A 25,204-nucleotide genomic window follows, 5' to 3' on the forward strand; every position below is an offset into this window, starting at 1 on the left:
ATTATCTGTGTGCGAGGGGTTGGGGGGAGGTGGCAGGGTAGGGTTGGGGTGGGGTTTTGTTTGTTTGTCAGTTTGTTGCATTTTGTTTTCAGATATCTCCATGCCGTTTTTCCTGGCGGCTGTACTTATTCGCCTTTCCGCCGACGGGGTCTAAGTCTTGCCTTTTGTCTACCTCGTCGCCAGGGTTGGTTATTTTCCCTCCGGCTTTAATGATAGCCATCCTAAGCGGGGTAAGATGACAGCTCCTCGTGGTTTTCATTTGCATTTCCCCGACGATGGGTGACGGTGAGCATTTTCTTCATACACCTATCGGGGGAACCCGCCCCCGATATTTCGGCGTAGGTTCCTTCTATTTTCCGTAAGTGCCGGCCGGCTGAGAAATAAAGAGGGAGAGTACAAAGAGAGGAATTTGACAGCTGGGCCGCCGGGGGTGACATCACATATCGGTAGGACCGTGATGCCCACCCGAGCCTCAAAACCGGCAAGTTTTTGTTAAGGCTTTCAAAAGGGGAGGGGGTGTACGAACGGGGAGTAGGTACAAAGATCACATGCTTCGAAGGGCAAAAAGCAGAACACAGATCGCATGCTTCTGAGGGAACAGGGCAAAGGGCAAAAGCAGATTTATTGATAAGGGTCTACGTTCAGCGGTGCACGTATTGTCTTGATAAACATCTCAAACAACAGAAAACGGGGTTCGAGAGCAGACAACCGGCCTGACCACAAACGCAGCAGGGCGCAGTTTTTCCCCGCCCTGATAAGCCTGATGGTACTGCAGGAGACCAGGGCGTGTCTCAGGCCTTATCTCGACCGCATAGGACAGCCGTTCCCAGAGCGGCTGTTTATAGACCTCCCACCAGGAATGCATTCCCTTCCCAGAGTATTAATCTCAATATTCCTTGCTAGGAAAAGAATTTAGCGGTATCTTCCCTACTTGCACGTCCGCTTATGGGCTCTCTGCAAGAAGAAAACTACGGCGCTTTTTGCCCGACCCCGCAGTCAGTCAGACCTTATGGCTGTCTTCCCTTGTTCCCTAAAAATCGCTGTTATTCTATTCTTTCTCAAGGTGCACTGATTTCATATTGTTCAAACACACATGTTTTACAGTCAATTTGTACAGTTACCCCAATTATCACCGTGGTCCTGAGGTGACGTCCATCCTCAGCTTACGAAGATAACAGGATTCAGAGATTAAAGCAAAGACAGGCATAAGGAATTATAAAAGTATTATTTGGGAACCCATAAATGTCCATATAGAAATGAAATCTTCACAATTTATGTTCCTCTGCCCCAGCTCCAGCCGGCCCCTCCGTTCGGGGTCCCTGACTTCCCGCAACATACACGCGCACGTGTGTACACGTGCTCCCACTCACTGTTGACAGGTTTGAGATTCTCGCCTATTCTGGATGTGAAAACGACTCTCGAGAGGTCCCGTTATTTGGACCAACCTGGCCACGGGCATTGAAGCGTGGAGGACGCAGGAGCTGGTGGGGAAAACCCAACAGCCAAGCTGACCAAAGCCACATGTGCGGAGTTGGGGTTCATGATAGACTTGTAGCCGAGGTTTGCTTCCCATTGCCTGACCTACGCTCTCGATCTTCTCTCCAAGTGTCAAGGAACATGTGGAGACGGTACCTATCCCCAACGCCAAGATTCGCTGTGGAACTTTCTTCCCATCCCCTCCTTAGCACAGATGAGCCCAGTTCTCCAACCCTCTATTCAACCCGTATTGATCTTACTGTTTGGCTGATTCCCCGAGTCAATGGCAGAGGTCAGTCGACTTCTTGCCAATACTCTCTTTAGGGGCAAAGTAGAGGTCCAACCAACTGCACAAAGCTGTCCCGTGTCATTCGTGGGATCTTGGCACAGTCGGATCACCTGCAGAGAGAGACCAGACCCTATCGGGGATGGAGAGGTTTGCCATCCCCACGGGAGGCTGGCTTGCTTGCCAGGGCGATGTGGGTGGATGTCAGCGGGTGACAGTGATGGACGAAGGTGTCCGTTCCCGTGGCTGGCGTCCAGCCCAGCCCGGGGCAAGGGGCTGACACCAAGGAAAGGAGAGAAGCATGTCGTGTGCTGGGAGCTGGAAGAAAGAGTCCAGGGTGTCCAGGGGGTGCAGAGGACTGGCTGGCAAGGTCTGGGAGTGAGGCTATCCAGTCAAACGGAAGTCGTGCAGAGGCCTGGGGCGTTAGGGCACCTCGCGGGCTGCCCATGCGGTCGGAGGGATCGCAGCTGGTGGCGGAGCTGCCATGTGTCTGAAGAGCCTGAAGGAGGCCAGGGTTGAGGGATATGAGTCGTGTGAGAGAGGGGCATTGACGGCGAGAGGGAGAGCTGGATGTGCGAGAGAGAGAGAGAGACAGAGAGATAGAGTCACAGAGAGAGAGAGAGAGAGAGAGAGAGAGAGAGCGCGAGAGAGAGCTGGAGACCCAGTGAGACAGAGAGAGAGAGGGAGTGAGAATGTGTGTGTGTGTCTGTGTGTGTGTGAGTGAAAAGGCGGTTGGGGTGAGAAAAAGACGGCGGAGGGAGGGCTGAGCCTGAAGGCTGGACGGAAGAGTACATTGTCAGCGGGTGGGTCTTGGAAGGAAGGAAGTCTGTGTGGTCAAGGGGGATCCCCGCCGGGGAGACTGGGATGCTGCTTGGGCTGGGCAGTCAGAATACGGAGTGGGGCTGGGGTGAGGTGACAAGCAGCCCAGGGTGGGGCAGACATCGTGACAGAGCGACTGGAGGCCACGTCCCGCGTCCCGAAGGGGTAGGGAATGCAACTGGACCCCAGACATAAATAAGCCGTCTTCAGGATGGAAGGGCAACCATGGCAACATTTTCTGGATGTGGGGAGCCATCGAGGGGGAGAGAGAGAGACCAAGAGGTAGAGGTGGTGAAGGGTGAAGAGAAGAGGTGGGGCGAGTGGGTGCAAGCCCGTGGTGCCTGGCGATATTCCTTGAAGTGAAATGCGTCGGGCAGAGGTGGTGGCAGGGTAGTGAAGAGAAACAGGACCAGGAGGTTGCCAAGGGCTGGTGTCTGGCGTGCTTTCGTGTTTGGAGGGGTTGTTTTTACCAAGGAAGGGGGGAGGGGTCAGCCTCACCCGCAAGTCAGTGGAGAGAGGCACGGAAGAAAGGGCAGAGGGGCATCGCGCGTGGGAGCGCAGCCGTTGCAGGACACGCTGGCGCGCCCGGAGTGTAAGGAGGCGGCAGAGGCGAGCGCAGCTCCATTTGGAGCAGCAGCAGCACCAAAATGGGAGGGCGTGCTGCATGGGCCGGGAATCGAACCCGGGCCTCCCGCGTGGCAGGCGAGAATTCTACCACTGAACCACCCATGCACCGATGGTAAACGCCAACGGAAGCTGGCACAGCGGAACTCGCCACCAGCCGCCGTTCACTGGTCACCGCCTGCCGTGGGTCTCCGTCCCATTGGGGCGTCCACGAGAGGCTGGCCCGACGGGGCGAGCAGAAGGGGAGGCTCCCGTCACGTCGAGGGACCTGGGGCGCGGCGCGGAGGGAGAGCGGAGGGAGAGAGGCCGACTCCTCCCGTCTTGCGCTTTCTCTGCCGCCCAGAGCCCAGAGACTGCCCGCCGGGGTGGCCAGGGGAAGGACCAGCCGTGGCCCGCGCCCGAATGCCCCGTGTGGGCAGCTGAGCTGTGGCGGGCCTTGCTGAGCGCGGATCCCCGGCCCAGACCCAGAGTTTTTCTTTTGTGTTTGTTTTGTTTTGTTTTCTTTGTTGTTGTTGTTGTTGTTGTTGTTGTTGTTGTTCCGGCCGGGCTGGCCTTCTCGCTTGTGTCAGCTGCGGGTGGGTGTGGGGGTGGGTGTGTCAGCGTGTCAGCGAGCGGGGGCGGCGATGGGGGACGGGTCTCGCAGCCGCCGCGTGCGGCTCAGAAACGCAGACCAAGTCCGTGGGCGCCTCGCTTCTGCGCTCTGACCCAGGCCACCGGCTCGCACTCGGGGTCCGGCCCCGATGGGCTGGCAGGGAGGCTGGAGCGCCAGAAAGGAGCGGAGGAGCGCTTTGGCAGAGCCGCAGCTGGCTGACCCGGGAGAAGGCGCGCTGGGTGTGGCTGGGACGGCCCAGGCCGCGGCTTCCCGCGTGGGGATGCGGTGTGGTGTGGCGCAGAGCTGTCCCGGCGGGGCCTGGCGTTTGTGGGCGCGTGACGGGGATCTAGGGCTTCCGCTCGTGATTCCTCGTTGGCTATCTTTCCGGGTACGGACTCGCCTGCCAGGCTGTGTGCAGGGATCCCGCTGCCTCTGGCCGGCAGGCGTCCCGGCTGCAGGTGGGCCGGCAGGCAGGTGTTAGCGGGAAGGGAGCACAAGTAGCGAGGTGAGATCGGCGACCTGCCTAGGGCGTCGGGAGAGTGGAATGCGCAGGCGGGGTCCGAGGGGTACCGGAGGAAAGGGCAGGATGTTGGATGGCGTGCCTGTGGTGGGAGAAGTGTGCGCGGCTCCAAGAGCGGGTCGCTCGCTCGCTGCTGTTCGGCGGTCAGAGGTTGGAGGGTGAAACCGAGCGGGCTGTGCACGCCGGAGGCCTCTGGGCAGCGCAGCGGCGATTCAAGGCGGTGGGCGCTGGGCCCTGGGCGCTGGGCGGAGGCCGGTGGGAGGAAGGCGGGAAAAGGAGGAATAGGGGCAGAGTCTGGGCTGCGTCTGTTTGGGCGAGTGAGGAGAAGGCGGGCGGAGGAGATAGGTAGGGAAGAGCGTGGAAGGTGGTCGCGGTCGCTCGCTGTGTGTGTGGGGCCAGGGAAGAGGGCGTGTGAGGTGGTGGGGAGTGCGTCTGTCCGAAGGGCAATCGGTAAAGGGTCGCGGGCGCTGGCGCATGGTCCTGGGCTGTTTCTGCGACGGCCGGCGGGTGGGCAGGAAGAAGGGACGTGCCTGAGAAGCGGCGGCGTTTTGGAGGCTTGCTTCAAGGGGGCTGGAGTTTGGAGAGTGGGCAAGGGCTCAAGGCAGGAACCGACCAAAGGTGCTCCAGGGTTGCGATGGGCGTTGCCCTCCGGCGGGCGGGCCAAAAGGTCGGGTTGTCAGGAGTGGGATTCGAACCCACGCCTCCAGGGGAGACTGCGACCTGAACGCAGCGCCTTAGACCGCTCGGCCATCCTGACGGCGCGCCGGGGCGCGTCGCCGCTCGCCTGGCTGGGACCCGGCGCGAACGCCGGCGCCCTTGGCCGGCGCCTGCCTGGGTTCGGTGCGCAACCGACGGACCGCGGGGCCGGAGCGGGCGCCGAGTGAACGGAGCCGGCCGGCGTTGGCGTGGACGCCTCCGCGTCCCCACCCCGGACCCAAACGGTCCGCGTCGGGCCGGGCGCCGCCGCCCGCCCCCGCGCCCGCGCCTCCGCTGGCGGAACCCCGCAGGGCGCGCGCCCACCACGTCCTAGGAGCAGCAGCCTGGCTGTTTCGCCCGCAGCCTCTTCCTGCCGGCGCGATCCCCGCGCTGGAGACGGCAGGCAGGGCGCAAGGGGAGGTTCCACGCCGCTCCGGTAGCTGTCGGGGTCCGGCTCCGGGTCCCAGTGGGGACCGCAGGGTGCTTTGTTGGGTGTCGGGGTAGGCCGCGCCAACGGTGGCGGGTGGCGGGTGGCGGGTGGCGGGTGGAGGGCGAGCAGGCGCGGGGCCCCTGCGGTCGGGGGAGGGGATCAAGGCAGGGCTAGGCGTCCGCGGTCGGAGTGGGGTCTGGCGTCCCGGCGACCGTGGCCGTCGTCCTCGTTAGTATAGTGGTGAGTATCCCCGCCTGTCACGCGGGAGACCGGGGTTCGATTCCCCGACGGGGAGGCAGCAGTCCTTTTAGGGCCGCCGCCTCGGACCCAGCCTGTGGGCCCTCCTTCTCCTTCCTCCGCCCTCCAGCTAGTCGCAGGGCGCCATCCCGGGCCTGACCTGCCTGGCCCCTTGGCCCCCTGGGCCCTCTGGGCCCCCTTGGCCTCAGGGGCCCCCTTGGCCTCCTCCCTTTTCTTCTCGCCCGCCGCTTGATCGCCACAGCCGGGCGGCCTCCTCTGGCCCCCAGGGCGCCCAGCGAGCTGCCGGCCCAAAGTGGTTGTGGGAAGAGGCTTTCTGCCACTTGGCACAGGGCCCGGCGGCGGTCGGTGGGAGGCGGAGGAGTTGAGGACCCTGTGGACGCCGGCCGTGTGCCCCCCGGACACCTGGTGGAGAAGGACTCCGGCGGCCCCGGTCTGCGAGGGAGCGAGAGCGCCCCCAGACGCAGAACGGGGGCGGAACGGGGCAGCCGCGCTCGCCTTGCACCGGTGGGGCGCGGGCCGGCCTTTGGCGGGGCCGTGGCAGCGCGGAGCTGCGGGCGGGCAGGCGGACGGCCGGGGCGTCGGGGCGCTGCTGCGCCGGGCGTGGGCGGCGCGCTCGTGGGAGCCCCGGGCCGGCGTGGCGGGGCTGCCCGCGCCGTGCGGCGTTGGTGGTATAGTGGTGAGCATAGCTGCCTTCCAAGCAGTTGACCCGGGTTCGATTCCCGGCCAACGCAGCGGGCCGACCTTTTGCGGAGGTCCCCGGCGCGGGGCTCGTGTCGGAGCTTGGCCAGGGGCTGCGTGCGTGTGCGCCCGGGAAGGAGGGGCGCGGTGTTTGGAGGGTGTGCTGCGAACAGGGCCAGAGCTGCTGGTTGGGGCGGGCGGGTTGCCGCCCGCGTCTCCGGGGCTGGTTGCGGGTGTTTGTTTTAAAGGGAAGCAGGGGACAGGCGCCAAGGTAGCGCCCAATGCTGGGGCCACAGGCGCTGGGGCCAGGAGGCCCAAGCCGGGCCCTGAAGGCCGTCTCTCCCTGGTGGTCTAGTGGTTAGGATTCGGCGCTCTCACCGCCGCGGCCCGGGTTCGATTCCCGGTCAGGGAAGCCTTCCTTCTTTGGCTCTGCCTGCCAACTGCCAGGCCCCTTCACACCTCCCCTTTTGACCAACAGGCTCCCTCGCTTCTCAGGCGCCCCAGCCACAACCTCCGGCGGCCTCCACGTGCGCCCCCACCTCCCAGCCTACCTCCACCCCTCCGTCCTTTTGGCCTCGCTGGCGCCACCTTCGCAACATCCGCGTCACAGTTCTTCCTTGTCAGGTGCTCGCCTCCCTCCCACTCTTTCTCAGTGGCAAGGCCCACCGGCCGGGTCAGGCTTTCTCCTCCCATGGCCGCCAGGTGACCGCGGCCACTACCGCGGCCGCCGCCGCCCACCTCGCACCCTCGTCTGGCCACGGAATGGGCCAGGACTCTCGAGCAGAGCGGCTTCCGCCAAGCCAAGCCGGGTGGCTGACGGGCCACTTCTCTCTCGGCTGCGGGGGATCTGCGCCCAGCGTTTGGGCCACGTGCCAGAGCCACTCATGCCAGCAAGCGCACTGGCTTTTCCAAGGCGTGCCAGACCCTTGGAGCGCGGGATCCGTGACTGGGCTCCACGGGTGTCAGCGGCTTTGGTAGAAATGGCAGCGGAACTTGAGGAGCCGAGACCACGGGCCATGGCGCTGGGGAGCCAGAGCTGTGACAATCGCCCTTGTAGCATGATTATGTTTTTCTTCATGCGGACATGATATTGATGGGACTCCTGTGACATGCGGTAACACGTGTAGATTGCGTGGCGATCGATGATCAACTGAGGGGATGTAGGGCATCCATCCCGTGGGTATCTGTCATCTCTACCTGTTGGGAACACCTCAGGTGCTGTCTTCCAGCTCTGAAACACACGCTAATACATCGTTGTGACCCCTAGTGGCCCCACTCTGCCATGGAACATTATTAGAACGTATTGCCTCCGTCGAAACGCATGCTCGTACCCATTTCGCCAACCTCTCTTCACCCCAGTCACCCACCCACCCTCTCCAGCCTCTGGTGTCTATCGTTCTGCTCTCTACCTCCACAAGGTGAACTTTCTGATTGTTCAATTCCCACGATTGGAATCAGAACCTGCCCTCCGTGTCTTTCTGTGCCCGGCTCATTTGAGGTTACATCGTGACCTTTAGTTCCACCTCTGTTGCTGCAGACGAGAGGATTTCCTTCCTTTCTATGGCCAAATCGTATTCCATGGTGTCCACATGCCACGTTTTCGTTAATCCATTTCCCGGCCGATGGACACTTAGGTTGATTCGACGTTTCTGCAATTGTGAACAGTGCTGCAGTAAACATGGGGGTGCAGGTATCCCTCGGAAATTCAGATTTCCTGGTGCTTTGGTTAAACACCCATCCGCGGGATTGCCGGGCCCAAAGGTAGCTCTACCTTGAATTATCTGTGTGCGAGGGGTTGGGGGGAGGTGGCAGGGTAGGGTTGGGGTGGGGTTTTGTTTGTTTGTCAGTTTGTTGCATTTTGTTTTCAGATATCTCCATGCCGTTTTTCCTGGCGGCTGTACTTATTCGCCTTTCCGCCGACGGGGTCTAAGTCTTGCCTTTTGTCTACCTCGTCGCCAGGGTTGGTTATTTTCCCTCCGGCTTTAATGATAGCCATCCTAAGCGGGGTAAGATGACAGCTCCTCGTGGTTTTCATTTGCATTTCCCCGACGATGGGTGACGGTGAGCATTTTCTTCATACACCTATCGGGGGAACCCGCCCCCGATATTTCGGCCTAGGTTCCTTCTATTTTCCGTAAGTGCCGGCCGGCTGAGAAATAAAGAGGGAGAGTACAAAGAGAGGAATTTGACAGCTGGGCCGCCGGGGGTGACATCACATATCGGTAGGACCGTGATGCCCACCCGAGCCTCAAAACCGGCAAGTTTTTGTTAAGGCTTTCAAAAGGGGAGGGGGTGTACGAACGGGGAGTAGGTACAAAGATCACATGCTTCGAAGGGCAAAAAGCAGAACACAGATCGCATGCTTCTGAGGGAACAGGGCAAAGGGCAAAAGCAGATTTATTGATAAGGGTCTACGTTCAGCGGTGCACGTATTGTCTTGATAAACATCTCAAACAACAGAAAACGGGGTTCGAGAGCAGACAACCGGCCTGACCACAAACGCAGCAGGGCGCAGTTTTTCCCCGCCCTGATAAGCCTGATGGTACTGCAGGAGACCAGGGCGTGTCTCAGGCCTTATCTCGACCGCATAGGACAGCCGTTCCCAGAGCGGCTGTTTATAGACCTCCCACCAGGAATGCATTCCCTTCCCAGAGTATTAATCTCAATATTCCTTGCTAGGAAAAGAATTTAGCGGTATCTTCCCTACTTGCACGTCCGCTTATGGGCTCTCTGCAAGAAGAAAACTACGGCGCTTTTTGCCCGACCCCGCAGTCAGTCAGACCTTATGGCTGTCTTCCCTTGTTCCCTAAAAATCGCTGTTATTCTATTCTTTCTCAAGGTGCACTGATTTCATATTGTTCAAACACACATGTTTTACAGTCAATTTGTACAGTTACCCCAATTATCACCGTGGTCCTGAGGTGACGTCCATCCTCAGCTTACGAAGATAACAGGATTCAGAGATTAAAGCAAAGACAGGCATAAGGAATTATAAAAGTATTATTTGGGAACCCATAAATGTCCATATAGAAATGAAATCTTCACAATTTATGTTCCTCTGCCCCAGCTCCAGCCGGCCCCTCCGTTCGGGGTCCCTGACTTCCCGCAACATACACGCGCACGTGTGTACACGTGCTCCCACTCACTGTTGACAGGTTTGAGATTCTCGCCTATTCTGGATGTGAAAACGACTCTCGAGAGGTCCCGTTATTTGGACCAACCTGGCCACGGGCATTGAAGCGTGGAGGACGCAGGAGCTGGTGGGGAAAACCCAACAGCCAAGCTGACCAAAGCCACATGTGCGGAGTTGGGGTTCATGATAGACTTGTAGCCGAGGTTTGCTTCCCATTGCCTGACCTACGCTCTCGATCTTCTCTCCAAGTGTCAAGGAACATGTGGAGACGGTACCTATCCCCAACGCCAAGATTCGCTGTGGAACTTTCTTCCCATCCCCTCCTTAGCACAGATGAGCCCAGTTCTCCAACCCTCTATTCAACCCGTATTGATCTTACTGTTTGGCTGATTCCCCGAGTCAATGGCAGAGGTCAGTCGACTTCTTGCCAATACTCTCTTTAGGGGCAAAGTAGAGGTCCAACCAACTGCACAAAGCTGTCCCGTGTCATTCGTGGGATCTTGGCACAGTCGGATCACCTGCAGAGAGAGACCAGACCCTATCGGGGATGGAGAGGTTTGCCATCCCCACGGGAGGCTGGCTTGCTTGCCAGGGCGATGTGGGTGGATGTCAGCGGGTGACAGTGATGGACGAAGGTGTCCGTTCCCGTGGCTGGCGTCCAGCCCAGCCCGGGGCAAGGGGCTGACACCAAGGAAAGGAGAGAAGCATGTCGTGTGCTGGGAGCTGGAAGAAAGAGTCCAGGGTGTCCAGGGGGTGCAGAGGACTGGCTGGCAAGGTCTGGGAGTGAGGCTATCCAGTCAAACGGAAGTCGTGCAGAGGCCTGGGGCGTTAGGGCACCTCGCGGGCTGCCCATGCGGTCGGAGGGATCGCAGCTGGTGGCGGAGCTGCCATGTGTCTGAAGAGCCTGAAGGAGGCCAGGGTTGAGGGATATGAGTCGTGTGAGAGAGGGGCATTGACGGCGAGAGGGAGAGCTGGATGTGCGAGAGAGAGAGAGAGACAGAGAGATAGAGTCACAGAGAGAGAGAGAGAGAGAGAGAGAGAGAGAGCGCGAGAGAGAGCTGGAGACCCAGTGAGACAGAGAGAGAGAGGGAGTGAGAATGTGTGTGTGTGTCTGTGTGTGTGTGAGTGAAAAGGCGGTTGGGGTGAGAAAAAGACGGCGGAGGGAGGGCTGAGCCTGAAGGCTGGACGGAAGAGTACATTGTCAGCGGGTGGGTCTTGGAAGGAAGGAAGTCTGTGTGGTCAAGGGGGATCCCCGCCGGGGAGACTGGGATGCTGCTTGGGCTGGGCAGTCAGAATACGGAGTGGGGCTGGGGTGAGGTGACAAGCAGCCCAGGGTGGGGCAGACATCGTGACAGAGCGACTGGAGGCCACGTCCCGCGTCCCGAAGGGGTAGGGAATGCAACTGGACCCCAGACATAAATAAGCCGTCTTCAGGATGGAAGGGCAACCATGGCAACATTTTCTGGATGTGGGGAGCCATCGAGGGGGAGAGAGAGAGACCAAGAGGTAGAGGTGGTGAAGGGTGAAGAGAAGAGGTGGGGCGAGTGGGTGCAAGCCCGTGGTGCCTGGCGATATTCCTTGAAGTGAAATGCGTCGGGCAGAGGTGGTGGCAGGGTAGTGAAGAGAAACAGGACCAGGAGGTTGCCAAGGGCTGGTGTCTGGCGTGCTTTCGTGTTTGGAGGGGTTGTTTTTACCAAGGAAGGGGGGAGGGGTCAGCCTCACCCGCAAGTCAGTGGAGAGAGGCACGGAAGAAAGGGCAGAGGGGCATCGCGCGTGGGAGCGCAGCCGTTGCAGGACACGCTGGCGCGCCCGGAGTGTAAGGAGGCGGCAGAGGCGAGCGCAGCTCCATTTGGAGCAGCAGCAGCACCAAAATGGGAGGGCGTGCTGCATGGGCCGGGAATCGAACCCGGGCCTCCCGCGTGGCAGGCGAGAATTCTACCACTGAACCACCCATGCACCGATGGTAAACGCCAACGGAAGCTGGCACAGCGGAACTCGCCACCAGCCGCCGTTCACTGGTCACCGCCTGCCGTGGGTCTCCGTCCCATTGGGGCGTCCACGAGAGGCTGGCCCGACGGGGCGAGCAGAAGGGGAGGCTCCCGTCACGTCGAGGGACCTGGGGCGCGGCGCGGAGGGAGAGCAGAGGGAGAGAGGCCGACTCCTCCCGTCTTGCGCTTTCTCTGCCGCCCAGAGCCCAGAGACTGCCCGCCGGGGTGGCCAGGGGAAGGACCAGCCGTGGCCCGCGCCCGAATGCCCCGTGTGGGCAGCTGAGCTGTGGCGGGCCTTGCTGAGCGCGGATCCCCGGCCCAGACCCAGAGTTTTTCTTTTGTGTTTGTTTTGTTTTGTTTTCTTTGTTGTTGTTGTTGTTGTTGTTGTTGTTGTTGTTCCGGCCGGGCTGGCCTTCTCGCTTGTGTCAGCTGCGGGTGGGTGTGGGGGTGGGTGTGTCAGCGTGTCAGCGAGCGGGGGCGGCGATGGGGGACGGGTCTCGCAGCCGCCGCGTGCGGCTCAGAAACGCAGACCAAGTCCGTGGGCGCCTCGCTTCTGCGCTCTGACCCAGGCCACCGGCTCGCACTCGGGGTCCGGCCCCGATGGGCTGGCAGGGAGGCTGGAGCGCCAGAAAGGAGCGGAGGAGCGCTTTGGCAGAGCCGCAGCTGGCTGACCCGGGAGAAGGCGCGCTGGGTGTGGCTGGGACGGCCCAGGCCGCGGCTTCCCGCGTGGGGATGCGGTGTGGTGTGGCGCAGAGCTGTCCCGGCGGGGCCTGGCGTTTGTGGGCGCGTGACGGGGATCTAGGGCTTCCGCTCGTGATTCCTCGTTGGCTATCTTTCCGGGTACGGACTCGCCTGCCAGGCTGTGTGCAGGGATCCCGCTGCCTCTGGCCGGCAGGCGTCCCGGCTGCAGGTGGGCCGGCAGGCAGGTGTTAGCGGGAAGGGAGCACAAGTAGCGAGGTGAGATCGGCGACCTGCCTAGGGCGTCGGGAGAGTGGAATGCGCAGGCGGGGTCCGAGGGGTACCGGAGGAAAGGGCAGGATGTTGGATGGCGTGCCTGTGGTGGGAGAAGTGTGCGCGGCTCCAAGAGCGGGTCGCTCGCTCGCTGCTGTTCGGCGGTCAGAGGTTGGAGGGTGAAACCGAGCGGGCTGTGCACGCCGGAGGCCTCTGGGCAGCGCAGCGGCGATTCAAGGCGGTGGGCGCTGGGCCCTGGGCGCTGGGCGGAGGCCGGTGGGAGGAAGGCGGGAAAAGGAGGAATAGGGGCAGAGTCTGGGCTGCGTCTGTTTGGGCGAGTGAGGAGAAGGCGGGCGGAGGAGATAGGTAGGGAAGAGCGTGGAAGGTGGTCGCGGTCGCTCGCTGTGTGTGTGGGGCCAGGGAAGAGGGCGTGTGAGGTGGTGGGGAGTGCGTCTGTCCGAAGGGCAATCGGTAAAGGGTCGCGGGCGCTGGCGCATGGTCCTGGGCTGTTTCTGCGACGGCCGGCGGGTGGGCAGGAAGAAGGGACGTGCCTGAGAAGCGGCGGCGTTTTGGAGGCTTGCTTCAAGGGGGCTGGAGTTTGGAGAGTGGGCAAGGGCTCAAGGCAGGAACCGACCAAAGGTGCTCCAGGGTTGCGATGGGCGTTGCCCTCCGGCGGGCGGGCCAAAAGGTCGGGTTGTCAGGAGTGGGATTCGAACCCACGCCTCCAGGGGAGACTGCGACCTGAACGCAGCGCCTTAGACCGCTCGGCCATCCTGACGGCGCGCCGGGGCGCGTCGCCGCTCGCCTGGCTGGGACCCGGCGCGAACGCCGGCGCCCTTGGCCGGCGCCTGCCTGGGTTCGGTGCGCAACCGACGGACCGCGGGGCCGGAGCGGGCGCCGAGTGAACGGAGCCGGCCGGCGTTGGCGTGGACGCCTCCGCGTCCCCACCCCGGACCCAAACGGTCCGCGTCGGGCCGGGCGCCGCCGCCCGCCCCCGCGCCCGCGCCTCCGCTGGCGGAACCCCGCAGGGCGCGCGCCCACCACGTCCTAGGAGCAGCAGCCTGGCTGTTTCGCCCGCAGCCTCTTCCTGCCGGCGCGATCCCCGCGCTGGAGACGGCAGGCAGGGCGCAAGGGGAGGTTCCACGCCGCTCCGGTAGCTGTCGGGGTCCGGCTCCGGGTCCCAGTGGGGACCGCAGGGTGCTTTGTTGGGTGTCGGGGTAGGCCGCGCCAACGGTGGCGGGTGGCGGGTGGCGGGTGGCGGGTGGAGGGCGAGCAGGCGCGGGGCCCCTGCGGTCGGGGGAGGGGATCAAGGCAGGGCTAGGCGTCCGCGGTCGGAGTGGGGTCTGGCGTCCCGGCGACCGTGGCCGTCGTCCTCGTTAGTATAGTGGTGAGTATCCCCGCCTGTCACGCGGGAGACCGGGGTTCGATTCCCCGACGGGGAGGCAGCAGTCCTTTTAGGGCCGCCGCCTCGGACCCAGCCTGTGGGCCCTCCTTCTCCTTCCTCCGCCCTCCAGCTAGTCGCAGGGCGCCATCCCGGGCCTGACCTGCCTGGCCCCTTGGCCCCCTGGGCCCTCTGGGCCCCCTTGGCCTCAGGGGCCCCCTTGGCCTCCTCCCTTTTCTTCTCGCCCGCCGCTTGATCGCCACAGCCGGGCGGCCTCCTCTGGCCCCCAGGGCGCCCAGCGAGCTGCCGGCCCAAAGTGGTTGTGGGAAGAGGCTTTCTGCCACTTGGCACAGGGCCCGGCGGCGGTCGGTGGGAGGCGGAGGAGTTGAGGACCCTGTGGACGCCGGCCGTGTGCCCCCCGGACACCTGGTGGAGAAGGACTCCGGCGGCCCCGGTCTGCGAGGGAGCGAGAGCGCCCCCAGACGCAGAACGGGGGCGGAACGGGGCAGCCGCGCTCGCCTTGCACCGGTGGGGCGCGGGCCGGCCTTTGGCGGGGCCGTGGCAGCGCGGAGCTGCGGGCGGGCAGGCGGACGGCCGGGGCGTCGGGGCGCTGCTGCGCCGGGCGTGGGCGGCGCGCTCGTGGGAGCCCCGGGCCGGCGTGGCGGGGCTGCCCGCGCCGTGCGGCGTTGGTGGTATAGTGGTGAGCATAGCTGCCTTCCAAGCAGTTGACCCGGGTTCGATTCCCGGCCAACGCAGCGGGCCGACCTTTTGCGGAGGTCCCCGGCGCGGGGCTCGTGTCGGAGCTTGGCCAGGGGCTGCGTGCGTGTGCGCCCGGGAAGGAGGGGCGCGGTGTTTGGAGGGTGTGCTGCGAACAGGGCCAGAGCTGCTGGTTGGGGCGGGCGGGTTGCCGCCCGCGTCTCCGGGGCTGGTTGCGGGTGTTTGTTTTAAAGGGAAGCAGGGGACAGGCGCCAAGGTAGCGCCCAATGCTGGGGCCACAGGCGCTGGGGCCAGGAGGCCCAAGCCGGGCCCTGAAGGCCGTCTCTCCCTGGTGGTCTAGTGGTTAGGATTCGGCGCTCTCACCGCCGCGGCCCGGGTTCGATTCCCGGTCAGGGAAGCCTTCCTTCTTTGGCTCTGCCTGCCAACTGCCAGGCCCCTTCACACCTCCCCTTTTGACCAACAGGCTCCCTCGCTTCTCAGGCGCCCCAGCCACAACCTCCGGCGGCCTCCACGTGCGCCCCCACCTCCCAGCCTACCTCCACCCCTCCGTCCTTTTGGCCTCGCTGGCGCCACCTTCGCAACATCCGCGTCACAGTTCTTCCTTGTCAGGTGCTCGCCTCCCTCCCACTCTTTCTCAGTGGCAAGGCCCACCGGCCGGGTCAGGCTTTCTCCTCCCATGGCCGCCAGGTGACCGCGGCCACTACCGCCGCCGCCGCCGCCCACCTCGCACCCTCGTCTGGCCACGGAATGGGCCAGGACTCTCGAGCAGAGCGGCTTCCGCCAAGCCAAGCCGGGTGGCTGACGGGCCACTTCTCTCTCGGCTGCGGGGGATCTGCGCCCAGCGTTTGGGCCACGTGCCAGAGCCACTCATGCCAGCAAGCGCACTGGCTTTTCCAAGGCGTGCCAGACCCTTGGAGCGCGGGATCCGTGACTGGGCTCCACGGGTGTCAGCGGCTTTGGTAGAAATGGCAGCGGAACTTGAGGAGCCGAGACCACGGGCCATGGCGCTGGGGAGCCAGAGCTGTGACAATCGCCCTTGTAGCATGATTATGTTTTTCTTCATGCGGACATGATATTGATGGGACTCCTGTGACATGCGGTAACACGTGTAGATTGCGTGGCGATCGATGATCAACTGAGGGGATGTAGGGCATCCATCCCGTGGGTATCTGTCATCTCTACCTGTTGGGAACACCTCAGGTGCTGTCTTCCAGCTCTGAAACACACGCTAATACATCGTTGTGACCCCTAGTGGCCCCACTCTGCCATGGAACATTATTAGAACGTATTGCCTCCGTCGAAACGCATGCTCGTACCCATTTCGCCAACCTCTCTTCACCCCAGTCACCCACCCACCCTCTCCAGCCTCTGGTGTCTATCGTTCTGCTCTCTACCTCCACAAGGTGAACTTTCTGATTGTTCAATTCCCACGATTGGAATCAGAACCTGCCCTCCGTGTCTTTCTGTGCCCGGCTCATTTGAGGTTACATCGTGACCTTTAGTTCCACCTCTGTTGCTGCAGACGAGAGGATTTCCTTCCTTTCTATGGCCAAATCGTATTCCATGGTGTCCACATGCCACGTTTTCGTTAATCCATTTCCCGGCCGATGGACACTTAGGTTGATTCGACGTTTCTGCAATTGTGAACAGTGCTGCAGTAAACATGGGGGTGCAGGTATCCCTCGGAAATTCAGATTTCCTGGTGCTTTGGTTAAACACCCATCCGCGGGATTGCCGGGCCCAAAGGTAGCTCTACCTTGAATTATCTGTGTGCGAGGGGTTGGGGGGAGGTGGCAGGGTAGGGTTGGGGTGGGGTTTTGTTTGTTTGTCAGTTTGTTGCATTTTGTTTTCAGATATCTCCATGCCGTTTTTCCTGGCGGCTGTACTTATTCGCCTTTCCGCCGACGGGGTCTAAGTCTTGCCTTTTGTCTACCTCGTCGCCAGGGTTGGTTATTTTCCCTCCGGCTTTAATGATAGCCATCCTAAGCGGGGTAAGATGACAGCTCCTCGTGGTTTTCATTTGCATTTCCCCGACGATGGGTGACGGTGAGCATTTTCTTCATACACCTATCGGGGGAACCCGCCCCCGATATTTCGGCGTAGGTTCCTTCTATTTTCCGTAAGTGCCGGCCGGCTGAGAAATAAAGAGGGAGAGTACAAAGAGAGGAATTTGACAGCTGGGCCGCCGGGGGTGACATCACATATCGGTAGGACCGTGATGCCCACCCGAGCCTCAAAACCGGCAAGTTTTTGTTAAGGCTTTCAAAAGGGGAGGGGGTGTACGAACGGGGAGTAGGTACAAAGATCACATGCTTCGAAGGGCAAAAAGCAGAACACAGATCGCATGCTTCTGAGGGAACAGGGCAAAGGGCAAAAGCAGATTTATTGATAAGGGTCTACGTTCAGCGGTGCACGTATTGTCTTGATAAACATCTCAAACAACAGAAAACGGGGTTCGAGAGCAGACAACCGGCCTGACCACAAACGCAGCAGGGCGCAGTTTTTCCCCGCCCTGATAAGCCTGATGGTACTGCAGGAGACCAGGGCGTGTCTCAGGCCTTATCTCGACCGCATAGGACAGCCGTTCCCAGAGCGGCTGTTTATAGACCTCCCACCAGGAATGCATTCCCTTCCCAGAGTATTAATCTCAATATTCCTTGCTAGGAAAAGAATTTAGCGGTATCTTCCCTACTTGCACGTCCGCTTATGGGCTCTCTGCAAGAAGAAAACTACGGCGCTTTTTGCCCGACCCCGCAGTCAGTCAGACCTTATGGCTGTCTTCCCTTGTTCCCTAAAAATCGCTGTTATTCTATTCTTTCTCAAGGTGCACTGATTTCATATTGTTCAAACACACATGTTTTACAGTCAATTTGTACAGTTACCCCAATTATCACCGTGGTCCTGAGGTGACGTCCATCCTCAGCTTACGAAGATAACAGGATTCAGAGATTAAAGCAAAGACAGGCATAAGGAATTATAAAAGTATTATTTGGGAACCCATAAATGTCCATATAGAAATGAAATCTTCACAATTTATGTTCCTCTGCCCCAGCTCCAGCCGGCCCCTCCGTTCGGGGTCCCTGACTTCCCGCAACATACACGCGCACGTGTGTACACGTGCTCCCACTCACTGTTGACAGGTTTGAGATTCTCGCCTATTCTGGATGTGAAAACGACTCTCGAGAGGTCCCGTTATTTGGACCAACCTGGCCACGGGCATTGAAGCGTGGAGGACGCAGGAGCTGGTGGGGAAAACCCAACAGCCAAGCTGACCAAAGCCACATGTGCGGAGTTGGGGTTCATGATAGACTTGTAGCCGAGGTTTGCTTCCCATTGCCTGACCTACGCTCTCGATCTTCTCTCCAAGTGTCAAGGAACATGTGGAGACGGTACCTATCCCCAACGCCAAGATTCGCTGTGGAACTTTCTTCCCATCCCCTCCTTAGCACAGATGAGCCCAGTTCTCCAACCCTCTATTCAACCCGTATTGATCTTACTGTTTGGCTGATTCCCCGAGTCAATGGCAGAGGTCAGTCGACTTCTTGCCAATACTCTCTTTAGGGGCAAAGTAGAGGTCCAACCAACTGCACAAAGCTGTCCCGTGTCATTCGTGGGATCTTGGCACAGTCGGATCACCTGCAGAGAGAGACCAGACCCTATCGGGGATGGAGAGGTTTGCCATCCCCACGGGAGGCTGGCTTGCTTGCCAGGGCGATGTGGGTGGATGTCAGCGGGTGACAGTGATGGACGAAGGTGTCCGTTCCCGTGGCTGGCGTCCAGCCCAGCCCGGGGCAAGGGGCTGACACCAAGGAAAGGAGAGAAGCATGTCGTGTGCTGGGAGCTGGAAGAAAGAGTCCAGGGTGTCCAGGGGGTGCAGAGGACTGGCTGGCAAGGTCTGGGAGTGAGGCTATCCAGTCAAACGGAAGTCGTGCAGAGGCCTGGGGCGTTAGGGCACCTCGCGGGCTGCCCATGCGGTCGGAGGGATCGCAGCTGGTGGCGGAGCTGCCATGTGTCTGAAGAGCCTGAAGGAGGCCAGGGTTGAGGGATATGAGTCGTGTGAGAGAGGGGCATTGACGGCGAGAGGGAGAGCTGGATGTGCGAGAGAGAGAGAGAGACAGAGAGATAGAGTCACAGAGAGAGAGAGAGAGAGAGAGAGAGAGAGAGCGCGAGAGAGAGCTGGAGACCCAGTGAGACAGAGAGAGAGAGGGAGTGAGAATGTGTGTGTGTGTCTGTGTGTGTGTGAGTGAAAAGGCGGTTGGGGTGAGAAAAAGACGGCGGAGGGAGGGCTGAGCCTGAAGGCTGGACGGAAGAGTACATTGTCAGCGGGTGGGTCTTGGAAGGAAGGAAGTCTGTGTGGTCAAGGGGGATCCCCGCCGGGGAGACTGGGATGCTGCTTGGGCTGGGCAGTCAGAATACGGAGTGGGGCTGGGGTGAGGTGACAAGCAGCCCAGGGTGGGGCAGACATCGTGACAGAGCGACTGGAGGCCACGTCCCGCGTCCCGAAGGGGTAGGGAATGCAACTGGACCCCAGACATAAATAAGCCGTCTTCAGGATGGAAGGGCAACCATGGCAACATTTTCTGGATGTGGGGAGCCATCGAGGGGGAGAGAGAGAGACCAAGAGGTAGAGGTGGTGAAGGGTGAAGAGAAGAGGTGGGGCGAGTGGGTGCAAGCCCGTGGTGCCTGGCGATATTCCTTGAAGTGAAATGCGTCGGGCAGAGGTGGTGGCAGGGTAGTGAAGAGAAACAGGACCAGGAGGTTGCCAAGGGCTGGTGTCTGGCGTGCTTTCGTGTTTGGAGGGGTTGTTTTTACCAAGGAAGGGGGGAGGGGTCAGCCTCACCCGCAAGTCAGTGGAGAGAGGCACGGAAGAAAGGGCAGAGGGGCATCGCGCGTGGGAGCGCAGCCGTTGCAGGACACGCTGGCGCGCCCGGAGTGTAAGGAGGCGGCAGAGGCGAGCGCAGCTCCATTTGGAGCAGCAGCAGCACCAAAATGGGAGGGCGTGCTGCATGGGCCGGGAATCGAACCCGGGCCTCCCGCGTGGCAGGCGAGAATTCTACCACTGAACCACCCATGCACCGATGGTAAACGCCAACGGAAGCTGGCACAGCGGAACTCGCCACCAGCCGCCGTTCACTGGTCACCGCCTGCCGTGGGTCTCCGTCCCATTGGGGCGTCCACGAGAGGCTGGCCCGACGGGGCGAGCAGAAGGGGAGGCTCCCGTCACGTCGAGGGACCTGGGGCGCGGCGCGGAGGGAGAGCGGAGGGAGAGAGGCCGACTCCTCCCGTCTTGCGCTTTCTCTGCCGCCCAGAGCCCAGAGACTGCCCGCCGGGGTGGCCAGGGGAAGGACCAGCCGTGGCCCGCGCCCGAATGCCCCGTGTGGGCAGCTGAGCTGTGGCGGGCCTTGCTGAGCGCGGATCCCCGGCCCAGACCCAGAGTTTTTCTTTTGTGTTTGTTTTGTTTTGTTTTCTTTGTTGTTGTTGTTGTTGTTGTTGTTGTTGTTCCGGCCGGGCTGGCCTTCTCGCTTGTGTCAGCTGCGGGTGGGTGTGGGGGTGGGTGTGTCAGCGTGTCAGCGAGCGGGGGCGGCGATGGGGGACGGGTCTCGCAGCCGCCGCGTGCGGCTCAGAAACGCAGACCAAGTCCGTGGGCGCCTCGCTTCTGCGCTCTGACCCAGGCCACCGGCTCGCACTCGGGGTCCGGCCCCGATGGGCTGGCAGGGAGGCTGGAGCGCCAGAAAGGAGCGGAGGAGCGCTTTGGCAGAGCCGCAGCTGGCTGACCCGGGAGAAGGCGCGCTGGGTGTGGCTGGGACGGCCCAGGCCGCGGCTTCCCGCGTGGGGATGCGGTGTGGTGTGGCGCAGAGCTGTCCCGGCGGGGCCTGGCGTTTGTGGGCGCGTGACGGGGATCTAGGGCTTCCGCTCGTGATTCCTCGTTGGCTATCTTTCCGGGTACGGACTCGCCTGCCAGGCTGTGTGCAGGGATCCCGCTGCCTCTGGCCGGCAGGCGTCCCGGCTGCAGGTGGGCCGGCAGGCAGGTGTTAGCGGGAAGGGAGCACAAGTAGCGAGGTGAGATCGGCGACCTGCCTAGGGCGTCGGGAGAGTGGAATGCGCAGGCGGGGTCCGAGGGGTACCGGAGGAAAGGGCAGGATGTTGGATGGCGTGCCTGTGGTGGGAGAAGTGTGCGCGGCTCCAAGAGCGGGTCGCTCGCTCGCTGCTGTTCGGCGGTCAGAGGTTGGAGGGTGAAACCGAGCGGGCTGTGCACGCCGGAGGCCTCTGGGCAGCGCAGCGGCGATTCAAGGCGGTGGGCGCTGGGCCCTGGGCGCTGGGCGGAGGCCGGTGGGAGGAAGGCGGGAAAAGGAGGAATAGGGGCAGAGTCTGGGCTGCGTCTGTTTGGGCGAGTGAGGAGAAGGCGGGCGGAGGAGATAGGTAGGGAAGAGCGTGGAAGGTGGTCGCGGTCGCTCGCTGTGTGTGTGGGGCCAGGGAAGAGGGCGTGTGAGGTGGTGGGGAGTGCGTCTGTCCGAAGGGCAATCGGTAAAGGGTCGCGGGCGCTGGCGCATGGTCCTGGGCTGTTTCTGCGACGGCCGGCGGGTGGGCAGGAAGAAGGGACGTGCCTGAGAAGCGGCGGCGTTTTGGAGGCTTGCTTCAAGGGGGCTGGAGTTTGGAGAGTGGGCAAGGGCTCAAGGCAGGAACCGACCAAAGGTGCTCCAGGGTTGCGATGGGCGTTGCCCTCCGGCGGGCGGGCCAAAAGGTCGGGTTGTCAGGAGTGGGATTCGAACCCACGCCTCCAGGGGAGACTGCGACCTGAACGCAGCGCCTTAGACCGCTCGGCCATCCTGACGGCGCGCCGGGGCGCGTCGCCGCTCGCCTGGCTGGGACCCGGCGCGAACGCCGGCGCCCTTGGCCGGCGCCTGCCTGGGTTCGGTGCGCAACCGACGGACCGCGGGGCCGGAGCGGGCGCCGAGTGAACGGAGCCGGCCGGCGTTGGCGTGGACGCCTCCGCGTCCCCACCCCGGACCCAAACGGTCCGCGTCGGGCCGGGCGCCGCCGCCCGCCCCCGCGCCCGCGCCTCCGCTGGCGGAACCCCGCAGGGCGCGCGCCCACCACGTCCTAGGAGCAGCAGCCTGGCTGTTTCGCCCGCAGCCTCTTCCTGCCGGCGCGATCCCCGCGCTGGAGACGGCAGGCAGGGCGCAAGGGGAGGTTCCACGCCGCTCCGGTAGCTGTCGGGGTCCGGCTCCGGGTCCCAGTGGGGACCGCAGGGTGCTTTGTTGGGTGTCGGGGTAGGCCGCGCCAACGGTGGCGGGTGGCGGGTGGCGGGTGGCGGGTGGAGGGCGAGCAGGCGCGGGGCCCCTGCGGTCGGGGGAGGGGATCAAGGCAGGGCTAGGCGTCCGCGGTCGGAGTGGGGTCTGGCGTCCCGGCGACCGTGGCCGTCGTCCTCGTTAGTATAGTGGTGAGTATCCCCGCCTGTCACGCGGGAGACCGGGGTTCGATTCCCCGACGGGGAGGCAGCAGTCCTTTTAGGGCCGCCGCCTCGGACCCAGCCTGTGGGCCCTCCTTCTCCTTCCTCCGCCCTCCAGCTAGTCGCAGGGCGCCATCCCGGGCCTGACCTGCCTGGCCCCTTGGCCCCCTGGGCCCTCTGGGCCCCCTTGGCCTCAGGGGCCCCCTTGGCCTCCTCCCTTTTCTTCTCGCCCGCCGCTTGATCGCCACAGCCGGGCGGCCTCCTCTGGCCCCCAGGGCGCCCAGCGAGCTGCCGGCCCAAAGTGGTTGTGGGAAGAGGCTTTCTGCCACTTGGCACAGGGCCCGGCGGCGGTCGGTGGGAGGCGGAGGAGTTGAGGACCCTGTGGACGCCGGCCGTGTGCCCCCCGGACACCTGGTGGAGAAGGACTCCGGCGGCCCCGGTCTGCGAGGGAGCGAGAGCGCCCCCAGACGCAGAACGGGGGCGGAACGGGGCAGCCGCGCTCGCCTTGCACCGGTGGGGCGCGGGCCGGCCTTTGGCGGGGCCGTGGCAGCGCGGAGCTGCGGGCGGGCAGGCGGACGGCCGGGGCGTCGGGGCGCTGCTGCGCCGGGCGTGGGCGGCGCGCTCGTGGGAGCCCCGGGCCGGCGTGGCGGGGCTGCCCGCGCCGTGCGGCGTTGGTGGTATAGTGGTGAGCATAGCTGCCTTCCAAGCAGTTGACCCGGGTTCGATTCCCGGCCAACGCAGCGGGCCGACCTTTTGCGGAGGTCCCCGGCGCGGGGCTCGTGTCGGAGCTTGGCCAGGGGCTGCGTGCGTGTGCGCCCGGGAAGGAGGGGCGCGGTGTTTGGAGGGTGTGCTGCGAACAGGGCCAGAGCTGCTGGTTGGGGCGGGCGGGTTGCCGCCCGCGTCTCCGGGGCTGGTTGCGGGTGTTTGTTTTAAAGGGAAGCAGGGGACAGGCGCCAAGGTAGCGCCCAATGCTGGGGCCACAGGCGCTGGGGCCAGGAGGCCCAAGCCGGGCCCTGAAGGCCGTCTCTCCCTGGTGGTCTAGTGGTTAGGATTCGGCGCTCTCACCGCCGCGGCCCGGGTTCGATTCCCGGTCAGGGAAGCCTTCCTTCTTTGGCTCTGCCTGCCAACTGCCAGGCCCCTTCACACCTCCCCTTTTGACCAACAGGCTCCCTCGCTTCTCAGGCGCCCCAGCCACAACCTCCGGCGGCCTCCACGTGCGCCCCCACCTCCCAGCCTACCTCCACCCCTCCGTCCTTTTGGCCTCGCTGGCGCCACCTTCGCAACATCCGCGTCACAGTTCTTCCTTGTCAGGTGCTCGCCTCCCTCCCACTCTTTCTCAGTGGCAAGGCCCACCGGCCGGGTCAGGCTTTCTCCTCCCATGGCCGCCAGGTGACCGCGGCCACTACCGCCGCCGCCGCCGCCCACCTCGCACCCTCGTCTGGCCACGGAATGGGCCAGGACTCTCGAGCAGAGCGGCTTCCGCCAAGCCAAGCCGGGTGGCTGACGGGCCACTTCTCTCTCGGCTGCGGGGGATCTGCGCCCAGCGTTTGGGCCACGTGCCAGAGCCACTCATGCCAGCAAGCGCACTGGCTTTTCCAAGGCGTGCCAGACCCTTGGAGCGCGGGATCCGTGACTGGGCTCCACGGGTGTCAGCGGCTTTGGTAGAAATGGCAGCGGAACTTGAGGAGCCGAGACCACGGGCCATGGCGCTGGGGAGCCAGAGCTGTGACAATCGCCCTTGTAGCATGATTATGTTTTTCTTCATGCGGACATGATATTGATGGGACTCCTGTGACATGCGGTAACACGTGTAGATTGCGTGGCGATCGATGATCAACTGAGGGGATGTAGGGCATCCATCCCGTGGGTATCTGTCATCTCTACCTGTTGGGAACACCTCAGGTGCTGTCTTCCAGCTCTGAAACACACGCTAATACATCGTTGTGACCCCTAGTGGCCCCACTCTGCCATGGAACATTATTAGAACGTATTGCCTCCGTCGAAACGCATGCTCGTACCCATTTCGCCAACCTCTCTTCACCCCAGTCACCCACCCACCCTCTCCAGCCTCTGGTGTCTATCGTTCTGCTCTCTACCTCCACAAGGTGAACTTTCTGATTGTTCAATTCCCACGATTGGAATCAGAACCTGCCCTCCGTGTCTTTCTGTGCCCGGCTCATTTGAGGTTACATCGTGACCTTTAGTTCCACCTCTGTTGCTGCAGACGAGAGGATTTCCTTCCTTTCTATGGCCAAATCGTATTCCATGGTGTCCACATGCCACGTTTTCGTTAATCCATTTCCCGGCCGATGGACACTTAGGTTGATTCGACGTTTCTGCAATTGTGAACAGTGCTGCAGTAAACATGGGGGTGCAGGTATCCCTCGGAAATTCAGATTTCCTGGTGCTTTGGTTAAACACCCATCCGCGGGATTGCCGGGCCCAAAGGTAGCTCTACCTTGAATTATCTGTGTGCGAGGGGTTGGGGGGAGGTGGCAGGGTAGGGTTGGGGTGGGGTTTTGTTTGTTTGTCAGTTTGTTGCATTTTGTTTTCAGATATCTCCATGCCGTTTTTCCTGGCGGCTGTACTTATTCGCCTTTCCGCCGACGGGGTCTAAGTCTTGCCTTTTGTCTACCTCGTCGCCAGGGTTGGTTATTTTCCCTCCGGCTTTAATGATAGCCATCCTAAGCGGGGTAAGATGACAGCTCCTCGTGGTTTTCATTTGCATTTCCCCGACGATGGGTGACGGTGAGCATTTTCTTCATACACCTATCGGGGGAACCCGCCCCCGATATTTCGGCGTAGGTTCCTTCTATTTTCCGTAAGTGCCGGCCGGCTGAGAAATAAAGAGGGAGAGTACAAAGAGAGGAATTTGACAGCTGGGCCGCCGGGGGTGACATCACATATCGGTAGGACCGTGATGCCCACCCGAGCCTCAAAACCGGCAAGTTTTTGTTAAGGCTTTCAAAAGGGGAGGGGGTGTACGAACGGGGAGTAGGTACAAAGATCACATGCTTCGAAGGGCAAAAAGCAGAACACAGATCGCATGCTTCTGAGGGAACAGGGCAAAGGGCAAAAGCAGATTTATTGATAAGGGTCTACGTTCAGCGGTGCACGTATTGTCTTGATAAACATCTCAAACAACAGAAAACGGGGTTCGAGAGCAGACAACCGGCCTGACCACAAACGCAGCAGGGCGCAGTTT

General features: G+C 62.1%; 15 non-coding genes across 15 annotated transcripts; 9 read left to right on the forward strand and 6 right to left on the reverse strand.

Annotated features, from left to right (window-relative positions):
- Nucleotides 1-3,242: 3,242 nt before the first annotated feature.
- On the reverse strand, nt 3,243-3,313 carry TRNAG-GCC (transfer RNA glycine (anticodon GCC)). Its single transcript has one exon. It is a non-coding gene; the product is annotated as a tRNA-Gly (tRNA).
- A 1,678-nt stretch (nt 3,314-4,991) lies between these two features.
- On the reverse strand, nt 4,992-5,074 carry TRNAL-CAG (transfer RNA leucine (anticodon CAG)). Its single transcript has one exon. It is a non-coding gene; the product is annotated as a tRNA-Leu (tRNA).
- A 592-nt stretch (nt 5,075-5,666) lies between these two features.
- On the forward strand, nt 5,667-5,738 carry TRNAD-GUC (transfer RNA aspartic acid (anticodon GUC)). Its single transcript has one exon. It is a non-coding gene; the product is annotated as a tRNA-Asp (tRNA).
- A 622-nt stretch (nt 5,739-6,360) lies between these two features.
- TRNAG-UCC (transfer RNA glycine (anticodon UCC)) lies at nt 6,361-6,432 on the forward strand. The gene has a single exon. It is a non-coding gene; the product is annotated as a tRNA-Gly (tRNA).
- Nucleotides 6,433-6,719: 287 nt separating this feature from the next.
- Nucleotides 6,720-6,791, forward strand: TRNAE-CUC (transfer RNA glutamic acid (anticodon CUC)). Its single transcript has one exon. It is a non-coding gene; the product is annotated as a tRNA-Glu (tRNA).
- Nucleotides 6,792-11,397: 4,606 nt separating this feature from the next.
- Nucleotides 11,398-11,468, reverse strand: TRNAG-GCC (transfer RNA glycine (anticodon GCC)). Its single transcript has one exon. It is a non-coding gene; the product is annotated as a tRNA-Gly (tRNA).
- A 1,678-nt stretch (nt 11,469-13,146) lies between these two features.
- Nucleotides 13,147-13,229, reverse strand: TRNAL-CAG (transfer RNA leucine (anticodon CAG)). The gene has a single exon. It is a non-coding gene; the product is annotated as a tRNA-Leu (tRNA).
- Nucleotides 13,230-13,821: 592 nt separating this feature from the next.
- On the forward strand, nt 13,822-13,893 carry TRNAD-GUC (transfer RNA aspartic acid (anticodon GUC)). The gene has a single exon. It is a non-coding gene; the product is annotated as a tRNA-Asp (tRNA).
- A 622-nt stretch (nt 13,894-14,515) lies between these two features.
- TRNAG-UCC (transfer RNA glycine (anticodon UCC)) lies at nt 14,516-14,587 on the forward strand. Its single transcript has one exon. It is a non-coding gene; the product is annotated as a tRNA-Gly (tRNA).
- A 287-nt stretch (nt 14,588-14,874) lies between these two features.
- TRNAE-CUC (transfer RNA glutamic acid (anticodon CUC)) lies at nt 14,875-14,946 on the forward strand. Its single transcript has one exon. It is a non-coding gene; the product is annotated as a tRNA-Glu (tRNA).
- Nucleotides 14,947-19,552: 4,606 nt separating this feature from the next.
- On the reverse strand, nt 19,553-19,623 carry TRNAG-GCC (transfer RNA glycine (anticodon GCC)). The gene has a single exon. It is a non-coding gene; the product is annotated as a tRNA-Gly (tRNA).
- A 1,675-nt stretch (nt 19,624-21,298) lies between these two features.
- On the reverse strand, nt 21,299-21,381 carry TRNAL-CAG (transfer RNA leucine (anticodon CAG)). The gene has a single exon. It is a non-coding gene; the product is annotated as a tRNA-Leu (tRNA).
- A 592-nt stretch (nt 21,382-21,973) lies between these two features.
- Nucleotides 21,974-22,045, forward strand: TRNAD-GUC (transfer RNA aspartic acid (anticodon GUC)). Its single transcript has one exon. It is a non-coding gene; the product is annotated as a tRNA-Asp (tRNA).
- Nucleotides 22,046-22,667: 622 nt separating this feature from the next.
- TRNAG-UCC (transfer RNA glycine (anticodon UCC)) lies at nt 22,668-22,739 on the forward strand. The gene has a single exon. It is a non-coding gene; the product is annotated as a tRNA-Gly (tRNA).
- Nucleotides 22,740-23,026: 287 nt separating this feature from the next.
- TRNAE-CUC (transfer RNA glutamic acid (anticodon CUC)) lies at nt 23,027-23,098 on the forward strand. Its single transcript has one exon. It is a non-coding gene; the product is annotated as a tRNA-Glu (tRNA).
- Nucleotides 23,099-25,204: the final 2,106 nt, after the last annotated feature.

This window comes from Macaca mulatta, chromosome 1 (assembly GCF_049350105.2).
Source record: "Macaca mulatta isolate MMU2019108-1 chromosome 1, T2T-MMU8v2.0, whole genome shotgun sequence".
NCBI classification, from domain to species: Eukaryota; Metazoa; Chordata; class Mammalia; order Primates; family Cercopithecidae; genus Macaca; species Macaca mulatta.